This window comes from Pecten maximus, chromosome 18 (genome assembly GCF_902652985.1).
Source record: "Pecten maximus chromosome 18, xPecMax1.1, whole genome shotgun sequence".
Lineage (NCBI taxonomy): Eukaryota > Metazoa > Mollusca > Bivalvia > Pectinida > Pectinidae > Pecten > Pecten maximus.
The window spans coordinates 19,599,087-19,613,755 of NC_047032.1; positions in this window are offsets into that span (position 1 = coordinate 19,599,087).

Consider the following 14,669-nt stretch of genomic DNA (forward strand, 5'->3'; position numbering starts at 1 on the left):
ATAGGTTTATTTATTTATCTAGTCCTTTAGAATAATAGGTTTATTTGTTTATCTAGTCCTTTAGAATAATAGGTTTATTTATTTATCTAGTCCTTTAGAATAATAGGTTTATTTGTTTATCGAGTCCTTTAGAATAATAGGTTTATTTACTTATCTAGTCCTTTAGAATAATAGGTTTATTTGTTTATTGAGTCCTTTTGAATAATAGGTTTATTTATTTATCTAGTCCTTTAGAATAATAGGTTTATTTGTTTATCTAGTCCTTTAGAATAATAGGTTTATTTATTTATCTAGTCCTTGAGAATAATAGGTTTATTTGTTTATCGAGTCCTTTAGAATAATACGTTTATTTATTTATCTAGTCCTTTAGAATAATAGGTTTATTTATTTATCGAGTCCATTTGAATAATAGGTTTATTTATTTATCTAGTCCTTTTGAATAATAGGTTTATTTATTTATCTAGTCCTTGAGAATAATAGGTTTATTTATTTATCTAGTCCTTGAGAATAATAGGTTTATTTATTAGAATAATAGATTTATTTATTTATCTAGTCCTTTAGAATAATAGGTTGATTTATTTATCTAGTCCTTTAGAATAATAGGTTTATTTATTTATCTAGTCCTTTAGAATAATAGGTTTATTTATTTATCTCGTCCTTTTGAATAATAGGTTTATTTATTTATCGAGTCCTTTTGAATAATAGGTTTATTTATTTATCTAGTCCTTTTGAATAATAGGTTTATTTATTTATCTAGTCCTTGAGAATAATAGGTTTATTTATTTATCTAGTCCTTGAGAATAATAGGTTTATTTATTAGAATAATAGATTTATTTATTTATCTAGTCCTTTAGAACAATAGGTTTATTTATTTATCTAGTCCTTTAGAATAATAGGTTGATTTATTTATCTAGTCCTTAAGAATAATAGGTTTATTTATTTATTATTATTGCAGTCCTTTTGAATAAAAGATTTATTTATTTATCTAGTCCTTTTAAGAATAATAGGTTTATTTATTTATCGAGTCCTTTAGAATAATAGATTTATTTATTTATCTAGTCCTTTTGAATAATAGGTTTATTTATTTATCTAGTCCTTGAGAATAATAGGTTTATTTATTAGAATAATAGATTTATTTATTTATCTAGTCCTTGAGAATAATAGGTTTATTTATTTATTTATTTATTTGGACTTAGAAGCTTTCCAAAAACTGATCCCAAAAACTTTAAAGTTTTGGGGTGGGATGCTGACGCTGATGTGGACGCCGGGGTGACAGCATTAGCTCACGGTTACTCGTAACCGGTGAGCTAAATATTATTGCCATTACTTTGGGGGGACATAAAATTTATTCACCCTCGATATGTCATAATCCCTTAAGCTTCAACCTCAGGGAACATGAAATATGCCTCATGATCAGGCGAACAAATATTTGTGTCTCCCTTCAGCAAGTGCAACATATTCAATATTAAACTAGAAATTGTCCCTTACTATGCATAGTTGATTTTTTTGCACTCACTTGACCTTTGACCTGTAGATCACGGAACTGCACTTTGTCAGTGGGGTGATAAATGTATAACAACTTTCATTAGACTATATTGTTAACATGTGATTGGTTATTGCCGGATAAGAAATTATAAGTAAAATATGATCTTTAACCCTTCGTGAGATTAAGGTCAAAGTGAAATGAATATCATAGTGACTGTACAGTAGTGCATTACACACTGACTTAACATGATGCAAGTATACTGCAAGTTTTGTCAAGATATCTTCAACGTTAAGAAGCTATGGCCCGAACAAAATTTGCATGTACTTGACCTTTGACCTTGAGGTCAAGGTCACAATTATTAAATGGCAGTGCACTGCATTTCATCAGTGGGTGATTATATGGTATACAGCATGATATGGTATACCTATGGTATACCTATGACCCTGAGGCCTTCAAAAGTGTAGAAAGTTTGGCCTGGACAAGAAAACGAATGAAGGAAAAATGTTCTTTTATTTGAACTTGAGTTAAAGGTCAAAGTGATGTAAATACAGTGCACTTAAGAGATTGGCTTTAGGTGATGCAAGTATACTCTATGCTCCATCAAAATATCTTCAACGGTTTAGAAGCTATGGCCCGATCAAGAAATTATTAGAAAATTTGCACTTATTTGACCTTTAATTTTGAGTTCATGGTCACTGTGACCTAAAGGCAATGCACTGCACATCAACCGAGGTGGTGTAGGTATCCTCCAAGTTTGGTCAAGTTACCTTCAATGATTAAGAAGTTATGGCCTAAACAAAAAATTATCAGGAGAAGAAATAGAAAAACCAGTGTTAGCTGTTACATTATCTCTGCATGATCTCCCTTAATTCCAACACAATAATTATTATGCTGTGTAAACATCCTTGCAACAACTTACATTAAGTTGCTATTGAAATATTAAGTAAAATGTTGATATCAACATTAGCAAACATTGATATTGCATTTAAGCCATACACTATTTTTGGAGAAAGGGACGACCATGGTTACTACAACATAAACTAAATATCCTTCACCTGAGTTTGTAAACAACTTAAGATGTCTAAGATTGAATGGAAAGAACAATTAATTCTCCATGCAGGAGAAGGATTGTGATGTCCAGGCAAAAATCCTCATCTGAAGGATCTAGTGGACTGTCAACAGTGTGACTGGACTAGAGTACTAGGATGAGTACTGAGGTGCTATATTCCTCATCACAGTGTAGCTTGCTGAGCTGGCAGGTCTGGATGAGGAATAGCTGTAAGTATGCTATACAGGTATAATAGATTGCAGTTTATCACTTTAAACTGAGCTTATATACAGAAGCTGCATTATGTTAACTATTAGTAAACTATTCCAGTTAACTATATCAATATAATCTTACACATCAATTGGTGTTGAGTCAAGATCTGGTCCATTGTAGACAATTACAACATCATTATTGTCCTCGGTGGAGAATTTTGAGAATGTCAACAAGACAACTTCACCTAGCTCCATGGTAATTATCCATGTCATGTCGATGGAGTTAGGGTATTTGTCAGGGAAGTTTGGAGAACTAAAAGTACCATTGGGCCCTTGTAAGTAAAACATCTTATCTGAAAATAAAACCAATCAAAACAAATATATTGTTTGTTAAAGCGTAAAGAAAAAATACCATTTAAAGTCCTCTATAACTGATAAAACCAGGCACCAGAGATGATATTTATTGGTCCCCTAATTGAAAAAAAAAATGTACATTTAATTTAGTTTCGTGTGAATCAGGCACACGAAATAAAGTCAGTAGAGCAAGGCAATAGAAACAAAAGGTCCATGGGTCTTATTGGTCACCTGGGTTCTTAAGTATGCTAATTGATGATGTTTTGCTTTTAAACTAAATTAAACACATCTCAATCACTCCTGTGACCTTAAAAGTATTTCAAGGCCATTCATTTGTACCAACTTGGTAGTCCTATATCCTAGTAAGTCATTGGCCTAATATCATAACTCCAGACCTTCTTTTTTCCTAAAAGAATGTATAAGTATTTAACACATTTGACTCCAGTGACCTTGAAATTATGTGAAGGTCATTAATTTGAACAAACTTTGAAGTACTTTGTTCCAATATACTACTGGTATAATACCATTACACTGTGCATGGTTGTTTAAAGATCTAACACATCTGAATCCCTTGACCTTGATGTTAGAGCTAGGTCTAGGTCATTCATTTGAACAAACATGGTAGTCCTTCATACCAGCATGCTACATACAAAACATTATAGGCCTTTTAGTTATTGAGAATTGTAGTCACTCTTTAAAATAAAGAACTTTGTAGTCCTTAATCCCAGCATGCTACGGGCCAAGTATCATGATCTAAGGTATCTTGGTAGAAGTGGTATAAAGATTTCAGTTCATATTTGACCCCTCTGTCTTTGAACATAATTTGAAAGTAGTTCCAAGGTCATATATTTTGGTAGCCCTACAGCAGAGAATGCTACTGGCCCACATATAATGACCCTGGGCCTCTTGGTTATAGGTATAACCTACCAAGTGTACAGTGAGATCCTGTGTAATTACTGTTGGTGCAGTCACATCCAGAGACTGAACATGTTCCTCCATTCTGGCAAAAGGCACTCCCACAAAGTCCTACAAAGGGAGGTAATAAACAAGTAAAATCAAAGTACTGAAAGTACTGTAGAGCTAAAACCATTAACCAAAGTTAAAGAAGCTATTTTGTGATATGTGGATTTCATATTATTCTCTCTTGTTATTGTAATATCACTTCTGTGTCTGACAAATTTCACTATTAGTCAGAAGAAATAAATTTCTCAATAAGCTGAATCCAAAATCCTTCCTCAATATCAATATGATTTAACAACTTGTTAGGTGTTGACTGAAATATCTTTTGTTTTTTAAACTAAGTTAACATTTATATATTTTCATTCATATTCAATTAACGAAATTATTAGATTTGCATTGAAAGAAAAATCATTAATTTCAAATTGAAAAAATGTAGGAACACAAATTCAGATTATTTAGAATTTGTTATAGAATAAACAAAACAAAACTTTAAAAAGATTAACAAGATTGAAATCAATGGGCCTTAACGGTCACTGAGGATCTGAAATATTTTAGTCAAATCCACCACCCCACAACAGTCCCTGGAGGTCAGTCGATGGCCAAGAATTACATGTAGTTATATGTCTTCCACATTGTCAGAATCATATGGTCACTAAGTTTTAAAACCTCTCTATGTTGTTATAACATATAAATAATGACAATTGAAATTACAAAAATATGTTGAATCAATGATAGAATATATACCCTAATGATGATTTGATTTGTGAATCAATACAGTATACATAGCTTTTCATAATTGCAATTAAAACAGGGAAACTACCCACTAATTATCAGGAATCTCTAATGCAGTGTTCCACTCTCTATTTGTAAATAAGCTGTTGAAAATATGTCAAACATACATGCACAAACTTGTCAAGCAGTCATACTTTTAGCTGTGACGAAATTAAGCACGGAAAAGGAGTGGGCAAAATGACAACATCATCTATGACTTACAGAGTTAACATGAGTCTGTGGACAAAAATAAAATGTTGGACAAAAATAAAAGATGGGTAAAACGTGAAAAGCCATCATCAGCAAAACTTCTTGGCAAATTTGCTTTTCTGTTTATCATCTGGGGATGTTATTCAGCTGACACAGGTTTGGTTCATGTTCTATTTTTAGATGTTTCTTACGTACTTTATTCATAAAGTGTTGATGTAATTAAACAGATTTAAACGACAGTACTGACCTACTGGGTTGTGTGACCTACTTCACAGTACTGACCTACTTGGCTATGTGACCTACTTCACAGTACTGACCTACTTGGCTATGTGACCTATTTCACAGTACTGACCTACTTGGCTATGTGACCTACTTCACAGTACTGACCTACTTGGTTGTGTGACCTACTTCACAGTACTGACCTACTTGGTTGTGTGACCTACTTCACAGTACTGACCTACTTGGCTATGTGACCTACTTGGTTGTATGACCTATTTCACAGTGCTTAACTACTTCACAGTACTGACCTACTTGGTTGTATGACCTACTTCACAGTACTGACCTACTTGGTTGTATGACCTACTTCACAGTACTGACCTATTTCACAGCTGCTTCCAGTGTAGTTGCTGCTACAATCACAGTGAACAGTGCTGTTGCCTTCAATGCAGGTGCCTCCATTATCACACCAATCACTTGGACAAAATGGTGATTCTGAAATAATAAACATATATATCCATTTCAGTACTCAGACTTTGCTGACAGATACAAGTAGGAAGAGAAACGAGATCCCAAAGGGATCTTCACACCCATCATGAAATGAATTTTATTGGTTAGCTGATCTTTCTCTACTTTTCTCTTCTTTCCTCTTTTCCTATAATTATTTAATAACAAAGCTTCAAATGAAATCTCAAAGAGAGACTTTCTTTGAACCTGAAACAGCGATAACAAACTTCAACTGCCAACATCAAAGATGGCCACCTGTTGGCCATTTTGTTTTCCACTCAAACTAAAAACTATTTGGTACAAGTTGTGACAAGTAGGGACACAGGGGAACATTCATATCAGGATTGAAAAATATCATTCCAGCAGTTCTGAAGAAACAGTGAAAACAAACTTCAACTGTCAAAATCCAAGATGATCACCTTGCTGTTAGCCATTTAGTTTTCCAATCATTCTCTAAATTCAACATGCACAACTAGACACCAATTAAAGTAAACAAACATGCACAAAACTTAGTTCTTGGTCAATTACATAGCGACAGATAGTTAGTACGATAGTTAATTATTAGATGATCTAAACTTAGTTCTTGGTCAATTACATAGCGACAGATAGCTAGTACGATAGTTAATTATTAGATGATCTAAACTTAGTTCTTGGTCAATTACATAGCGACAGATAGTTAGTACGATAGTTAATTATTAGATGATCTAAACAAGAGTTTTTGGAAGACATTATAACTACAATAACCCTGTGGGTGATAAGAGTAGTACCTATAGTTATGCTAAATATCAAAAAGTAGAGTAGGGTTATACTGACCACAAAATTCTCCAGTATTCTGGCTTCTGCATTCACAGGTGAACTGAACCCCGACACCCTCCACACATGTTCCTCCATTAACACACAAATCAGGGGTACATACGTCAAGGTCTGTAACAAAATCAATCAAGTATAACCATATGTTAAGATCTATGACAAAATCAATCAAGTATAAACAAACATACGTCAAAGATCTGTGACAAAATCAATCAAGCATAAACATATGTCAAGGTATGTAACAAAATCAATCAAGTATAAACATATGTCAAGGTCTGTGACAAAATCAATCAAGTATAAACATACGTCAAGGTATGTAACAAAATCAATCAAGCATAAACACACGTCAAGGTCTGTAACAAAATCAATCCAGCATAAACATATGTCAAGGTCTATATATAAACATACGTCAAGGTCTGTAACAAAATCAATCAAGCATAAACATACGTCAAGGTCTGAAACAAAATCAATCAAGCATAAACATACGTCAAGGTCTGTAACAAAATCAACCAATTATGAACATACGTCTAGGTCTGTGACAAAATCAACCAATTATGAACAAACGTCTAGGTCTGTGACAAAATCAACCAATTATGAACATACGTCTAGGTCTGTGACAAAATCAATCAAGCGTAAACATCGTCAAGGTCCATATATATATATAAACATGTGTTAAGGTCTATATATAAACATGTGTCAAGGTCTATATATAAACATGTGTAAAGGTCTATATATAAACATGTGTAAAGGTCTATATATAAACATGTGTCAAAGTCTATATATAAACATGTGTCAAAGTCTATATATAAACATGTGTAAAGGTCAATATATAAACATGTGTCAAGGTCTATATATAAACATGCGTTAAGGTCTATATATAAACATGTGTAAAGGTCTATATATAAACATGTGTCAAGGTCTATATATAAACATGTGTAAAAGTCTATATATAAACATATGTCAAGGTCTATATATAAACATGTGTCAAGGTCTATATATAAATATGCGTAAAGGTCTATATATAAACATGTTTAAAGGTCTATAGATAAACATGTGTCAAAGTCTATATATAAACGTGTAAAGGTCAATATATAAACATGTGTCAAGGTCTATATATAAACATGTGTAAAGGTCTATATATAAACATGTGTCAAGGTCTATATATAAACATGTGTCAAAGTCTATATATAAACTTATGTCAAGGTCTATATATAAATATGCGTAAAGGTCTATATATAAACATGTGTAAAGGTCTATATATAAACATGTGTCAAGGTCTATATATAAACATGTGTAAAGGTCTATATATAAACATGTGTCAAGGTCTATATATAAACATGTGTCAGTCTATATATAAACATGTGTCAAGATCTATATATAAACATGTGTCAAGGTCTATATATAAACATGTGTCAAAGTCTATATATAAACATGTGTAAAGGTCAATATATAAACATGTGTCAAGGTCTATATATAAACGTGTGTCAAGGTCTATATATAAACGTGTGTCAAGGTCTATATATAAACATGTGTAAAGGTCTATATATAAACATGTGTCAAGGTCTATATATAAACATGTGTCAAGGTCTATATATAAATATGTGTAAAGGTCTATATATAAACATGTGTAAAGGTCTATATATAAACATGTGTCAAGGTCTATATATAAACATGTGTAAAGGTCTATATATAAACATGTGTCAAGGTCTATATATAAACTTGTGTCAAAGTCTATATATAAACTTGTGTCAAGGTCTATATATAATTATGTGTAAAGGTCTATATATAAACATGTGTAAAGGTCTATATATAAACATGTGTCAAGGTCTATATATAAACATGTGTCAAGGTCTATATATAAACATGTGTCAGTCTATATATAAACATGTGTCAAGATCTATATATAAACATGTGTCAAGGTCTATATATAAACATGTGTCAAGGTCTATATATAAACATGTGTCAAGGTCTATATATAAACATATGTCAAGGTCTATATATATATACAAATATGTGTCAAAGTCTATATATAAAATGTGTAAAGGTCTATACATAAACATGTGTAAAGGTCTATACATAAACATGCGTCAAGGTCTATATATAAACATGTGTAAAGGTCTATATATAAACATGTGTCAAAGTCTATATATAAACATGTGTAAAGGTCTATATATAAACATGTGTAAAGGTCTATATATTAAAATACGTCAAAGTCTATATATAAACATGTGTCAAGGTCTATATATAAATATGCGTAAAGGTCTATATCTGAACATGTGTCAAGGTCTATATATAAACAGGTGTAAAGGTCTATATATAAACATGTGTCAAGGTCTATACATAAACATGTGTCAAGGTCTATATATAAACTTGTGTCAAAGTCTATATATAAACATGTGTAAAGGTCAATATATAAACATGTGTCAAGGTCTATATATAAACATGTGTCAAGGTCTATATATAAATATGCGTAAAGGTCTATATCTGAACATGTGTCAAGGTCTATATATAAACAGGTGTAAAGGTCTATATATAAACATGTGTCAAGGTCTATACATAAACATGTGTCAAGGTCTATATATAAACTTGTGTCAAAGTCTATATATAAACTTGTGTCAAGGTCTATATATAATTATGTGTAAAGGTCTATATATAAACATGTGTAAAGGTCTATATATAAACATGTGTCAAGGTCTATATATAAACATTTGTAAAGGTCTATATATAAACATGTGTCAAGGTCAATATATAAACATGTGTCAAGGTCGAAATCAGTTGTGTCTGATATAGATAGCTACAGAATACTTTCATGCACATATAATTTTTACTCCAAATCCAAGACAGGAAGAGAAAATATTACCTTTTAAAGATTGAGATCCTTAATAAACAAGAGACCCAAGGGAATCATGAAAGGAAGTCAAAACTGAAAAAGTGTTTTTCAGCTATTCCTCTATTCTGTTTTATATCACATTAACAAAGTCTTAAAAAAAAAGAAAAAAGAATTCTTGACAAAGTAGCAACTTAAAGGAATTACCAATATTTCCCAAACTGTACACCAAAATATGATCATTTATACGAACCAAAAAGTAATTTTCACATGTCAACATTTAAAAAATTGATTTTAAAAACCTTGTGAACAGTCTTTTCCACTGAATCCAGGTTCACATTCGCATGCGTAGTCTGCAAAAAGATCTGTACAGTTGCCACCATTCAGGCAAGGATTACTGGCACAGTCATCTTTCTCTGTCAATACAAAAGAAAAAACAAATGAAGAGATATAATACTTCAATCCCTTTATCAATAAAACATTCAGGGGTAATTCATTACATGTCATACTCCAATCCCTTTATCAACAAGAGGCCCAGGGGCCTTAACGGTCATCTGACTCTAAATTAAAACCCTTATATTATTGTAGTATGTATTCTCTGTAGCAAGTATATAGTGGCACTGTTGGCCATGGTGGCCATCTTGGATTTCTGACCGACCCAATAAATAACAACACTTGGTCTGGACCATCTAAGGATAATTTCTGGTAAGTTAGAGCTGAATCCCACCGGTGGAATTTGAGAAGAAGTTTGAAATAGGTGTTGTTCAGGAAAACCATGATTGCGCAATCATGTTACAAAATGGCCGCCATTGCTGCCATGTCAAAGTTTTTACAAGGCCGAAAAAATAACAACACTTTGTTGGCTCTCCTTCCTTAGCATCCTCACCAATTTCCAGCTCAATGGCACCAGTGGAACTGGAGAAGAAGTTTGAAATGTGTTTTTCAAGATGGCTGCCATGGCGGCCATCTTGGATTTCTGGCCGACCCGATAAATAACAACATTTGGTAAGGACCATCTCAGGATCATTTCTGGTAAGTTAGAGCTGAATCCCACTGCTGGAATTTGAGAAGAAGTTTGAAATAGGTGTTGTTCAGGAAAACCATGATTGCGCAATCATGTTACTAAATGGCCAACATTGCTGCCATGTCAAAGTTTTTATGAGGCCAAAAAAATAACAACACTATATTGGCTCGCCTTCCTTGACATCCTTACCCATTTCCAACTCAATGGCACCAATGGAACTGGAGAAGAAGTTTAAAATGTGTTTTTCAAGATGGCGGCTATGGCGGCCATCTTGGATTTTAGATCGGCCCGAAAAATAACAACACTTGGTGGGGATCATCTCAGGATCATTTCAGACAAGTTTCAGCTCAATAGCACTGGTGGAACTTGAGAAGAAGTTTAAAATGTGTTTTTCAAGATGGCGGCTATGGTGCCCATGTTGGATTTCGGACCGACCCGAAAAATAACAACACTTGGTCGGGATCATAACAGGATCATTTCAGGCCAGTTTCAGCCCAACAGCACTGGTGGAACTTGAGAAGAAGTTTAAAATGTGTTTTTCAAGATGGCGGCTATGGCGGCCATCTTGGATTTCAGATTGACCCGAAAAATAACAACACTTGGTGGGGATCATCTCAGGATCATTTCTGGTAAGTTTTAGCTCAATAGCACTGGTGGAACTTGAGAAGAAGTTTAAATTGTGTTTTTCAAGATGGCGGCTATGGCGACCATCTTGGATTTCGGACCGACCCGAAAAATAATAACACTTGGTCGGGATCATCTCAGGATCATTTCTGGCAAGTTTCAGCCCAACAGCACTGGTGGAACTTGAGAATAAGTTTAAAATGTGTTTTCAAAATGGCGGCTGTGGCGGCCTTCTTGGATTTCAGACTGACCCGAAAAATAACAACACTTGGTCAGGACCATCCCAGCATCATTTCAGGTAAGTTTCAGCTCAATCCCACTGGTGGAACTTGAGAAGAAGTTTAAAATGTGAAAAGTTTACGCACGGCGGACGGCGCACGGCGGACGGCGCACGGCGCACGACGACGGACGAAGCATGATGACTATAGGTCATCCTGACCCTTCGGGTCAGATGACCTAATAAAACATCCAGGTATAATTGATGAGATATAAGATCCCAATCCTTTTCTCAACAAGAGATCCCAGAGGAATCTTGGTGCCCACCATTGAATGTCCATATCAGTCAAATGAAAGACTGATCTTTTCTCTTCTTTTCCATTCTTTCACTCTTCTTTCAAAACATTTAATAACTTTATATAACACGATATAGCAGAAGCAACCTGCAATTATTAAAATCCAAGATGGGCGTCTGTCAGCTTTGTTGTTTTCTGATTAGTCCCAAAATGCAATATGCACTAGCACTAACCTGGAACTTACAAATGATTCATTTAGGACTTTCTGAGAAATAGCGATAATAAACTTCAATTATCAAAATCCAAGATGGCCACCTGTGGACCATATTGTTTTCTGATAGATCCCAAAATGCAGTATGCATACCGGGTAACTATATAGGGACCAAAGGAAATGTACAAGTGAAATTAGAGAAAGATTCCTTTTGTACTTTGAGAAATAGCGATAACAAACTTCAATTGTCATCATATCTGAGATTAGAGAAAAAGATTTTTGAAATTTCAGTCAATTTGACGCTTTTTAGCCCCGCCCATCAGCCCCTGGGGTCAGTCATGGCCAACATGTGCATACTATCAAACTGCCATCCCAAGCTGATAATTTTTGGCGGGGACCATATAATTCACAATTTTGATTGACCTTTAGCCATAGAAACTTCCTGCCAAATTTCATTGAATTTGGTTCAGCGGTTTTGGAGAAGTCGAATATGTAAATTGTTTATGGAAGGATGATGTACGACGACGGACGAAAGGCGATTAGAATAGGTCACTTGAGACTTCCTCTCAGGTGACCGAAAAAGTCCAGGGGTAATCCATGAGATGTCTAAAAGCTTTAAAATCATTCTATTCTGAATGAGGTCAAGTGTGCATGACATGCAAACTTTATCATGCAGCTGTAGAATTTGATGTTGTCTTATTCTGGTCACATTGGATAATGAACTCAATATATAAGAGGTAAGAAGATACCTTGTAAAATAAATTTAACTTATTTTGAAAGCGGTCAGGTGTGACCTTTGATCTTGAACTCCTAAAACCTTATATCAGGTGTAAAATCTGATGCTGTGAAGTTATGGACTTTGACCTTGAACTCCTAAAGCCTTATCTCAGGTTTAAAATCTGATGTTGTGAAGTTATTGACCTTTGACCTTGAACTCCTAAAACCTAATACATAGTAACTTAACCTTATATCAGGTGTAAAATCTGATGCTGTGAAGTTATGGACTAATTGACCTTGAACTCCTAAAGCCTTATCTCAGGTTTAAAATCTGATGTTGTGAAGTTATTGACCTTTGACCTTGAACTCCTAAAACCTAATACATAGTAACTTAACTTGACCTTGACCTCAAAAAACCTGAAAGTCAAACTTGTCCAAGATATTATGGTCCTTTATCATGTGTGAAGTTTATCAAAATTCTTCAAAGAATGAAGCTGCTAGAATGCTGACAAACTTTGGCATTATGTACCTATAAGTATAAGTACAAGACAGACAGACAGGAAACCTATTATAATTAAGTCCCCCATTTCACAAGACTAAAAGCATCAAAAGAAAAACAGTTTCATACCTGTATTTGCTTTTATATTCTAAACTGTTGAGCAATATCTTAAATATGATATGTAACAGTTTAATAAAATTTATTATTTACATATTGTGATTATTCTCTTATCTGATGAGTAAGTTGGTTTACATGTGTCTAGCTTCCATTTAAAATACCTTTCCTAATGATCATTGCTTTTATCAATATTATGCTTCTATCAATTGATCAATCTTTTGTTCAGTCAGTTATATTTATGCTTGTAATGACTATTGCATATGGTTCACCAAGCGTAGCAAAAGAAGGGACCATTTTGGCAAGAACAGCTATATCAGCCAATTGCCTGTTTAATAAACTCCCGGACAGTGTTCGGCCAGCGTCCGGTCACCAGTTGACCAGTGTCCATCCAAATTGTTCAATAACAATCACCATTTGGCCAGCATCAAGCCAGCATTCTTTAACCACTCGCTCCGATAAAAAGTGGATATACAGTGTATATATACGTAACCGTAATTCTGAGTGTACGTTTGTATGAACAGTTTTAGAACTTATGGACATACATACTTTGTACAAATCCTGACACTGTTCCTGGCAATATCAGCAGAAGGGGACTTGACGTGTTGGCAGTCTGGTTAACAATGGTCTGGATAGACACAACGATAATTTGCGTCAATGCATCACCATTTAACACAACCAATTTTTCTTTGATAGAGATTAAATTGGTTGATAACACGGTGATATAAGTGACATGAATACTACCATCACTGAAATGTAAAATATACTGACTGTTAGTAAACATGAAATAAGTAATGTTCTTGATGTAAAATTTACTTACTGCAGGTTTTTTAAAATGTGATCCAAACAAATCATTTCGAAAGAATTCATAATTTTTTTTAAATTTTTCATAATTTGACCCAGGCTGTGACCTTGAATGAAGGTCAAGGTCAAACATAAGCATTATATTTGTAGCTAGTCACACATGCTATCTGTGTGCCAAATATTCAGCCTTCATGTATATAGATAAAAGAGCAGAAACCTTTTATGTGCAGATTTGGGTATCTTTTTAATTTTGGCAGGATTTTTGTTTTGTTTTCAAAGTGCCATATCTGCCTCAATTTTGATTACTTGACATTGAAACATTGCACACACCTTCATAAGAGCAGGTTCTTTAATATGTGACCCAAATAAATAATTTTGAAAGAATTTTATTTTTTTTTTAGTTTTTCATAATTTCCTTTTATATGAGATGAAAAAAATTACCCAATTTGAGATTTTTGTTTTTGACCTACTTTGGACCCCCATAAGAAGGCCTTGACCTTGACATTCTCTGATAACATATCACTGAGAAAAGTTAGCCCTGACCAAATGCTAACCAATTTCCAATGAATACGATAGAATTTATGCTAAAATATGTGAGTTTCCTATATAAACTATAATCAAATCACCCTCTCCCAAGGGGGAATGTGACACCCAGGGGCCATGAAATTTACAATTTTGATAAAGCATCTTAAGAACCTTCCCTATCCATGAAGAGTATACAATGCTGCCATACATAATGTATCTCGGTCTTGAGAAGAAGATT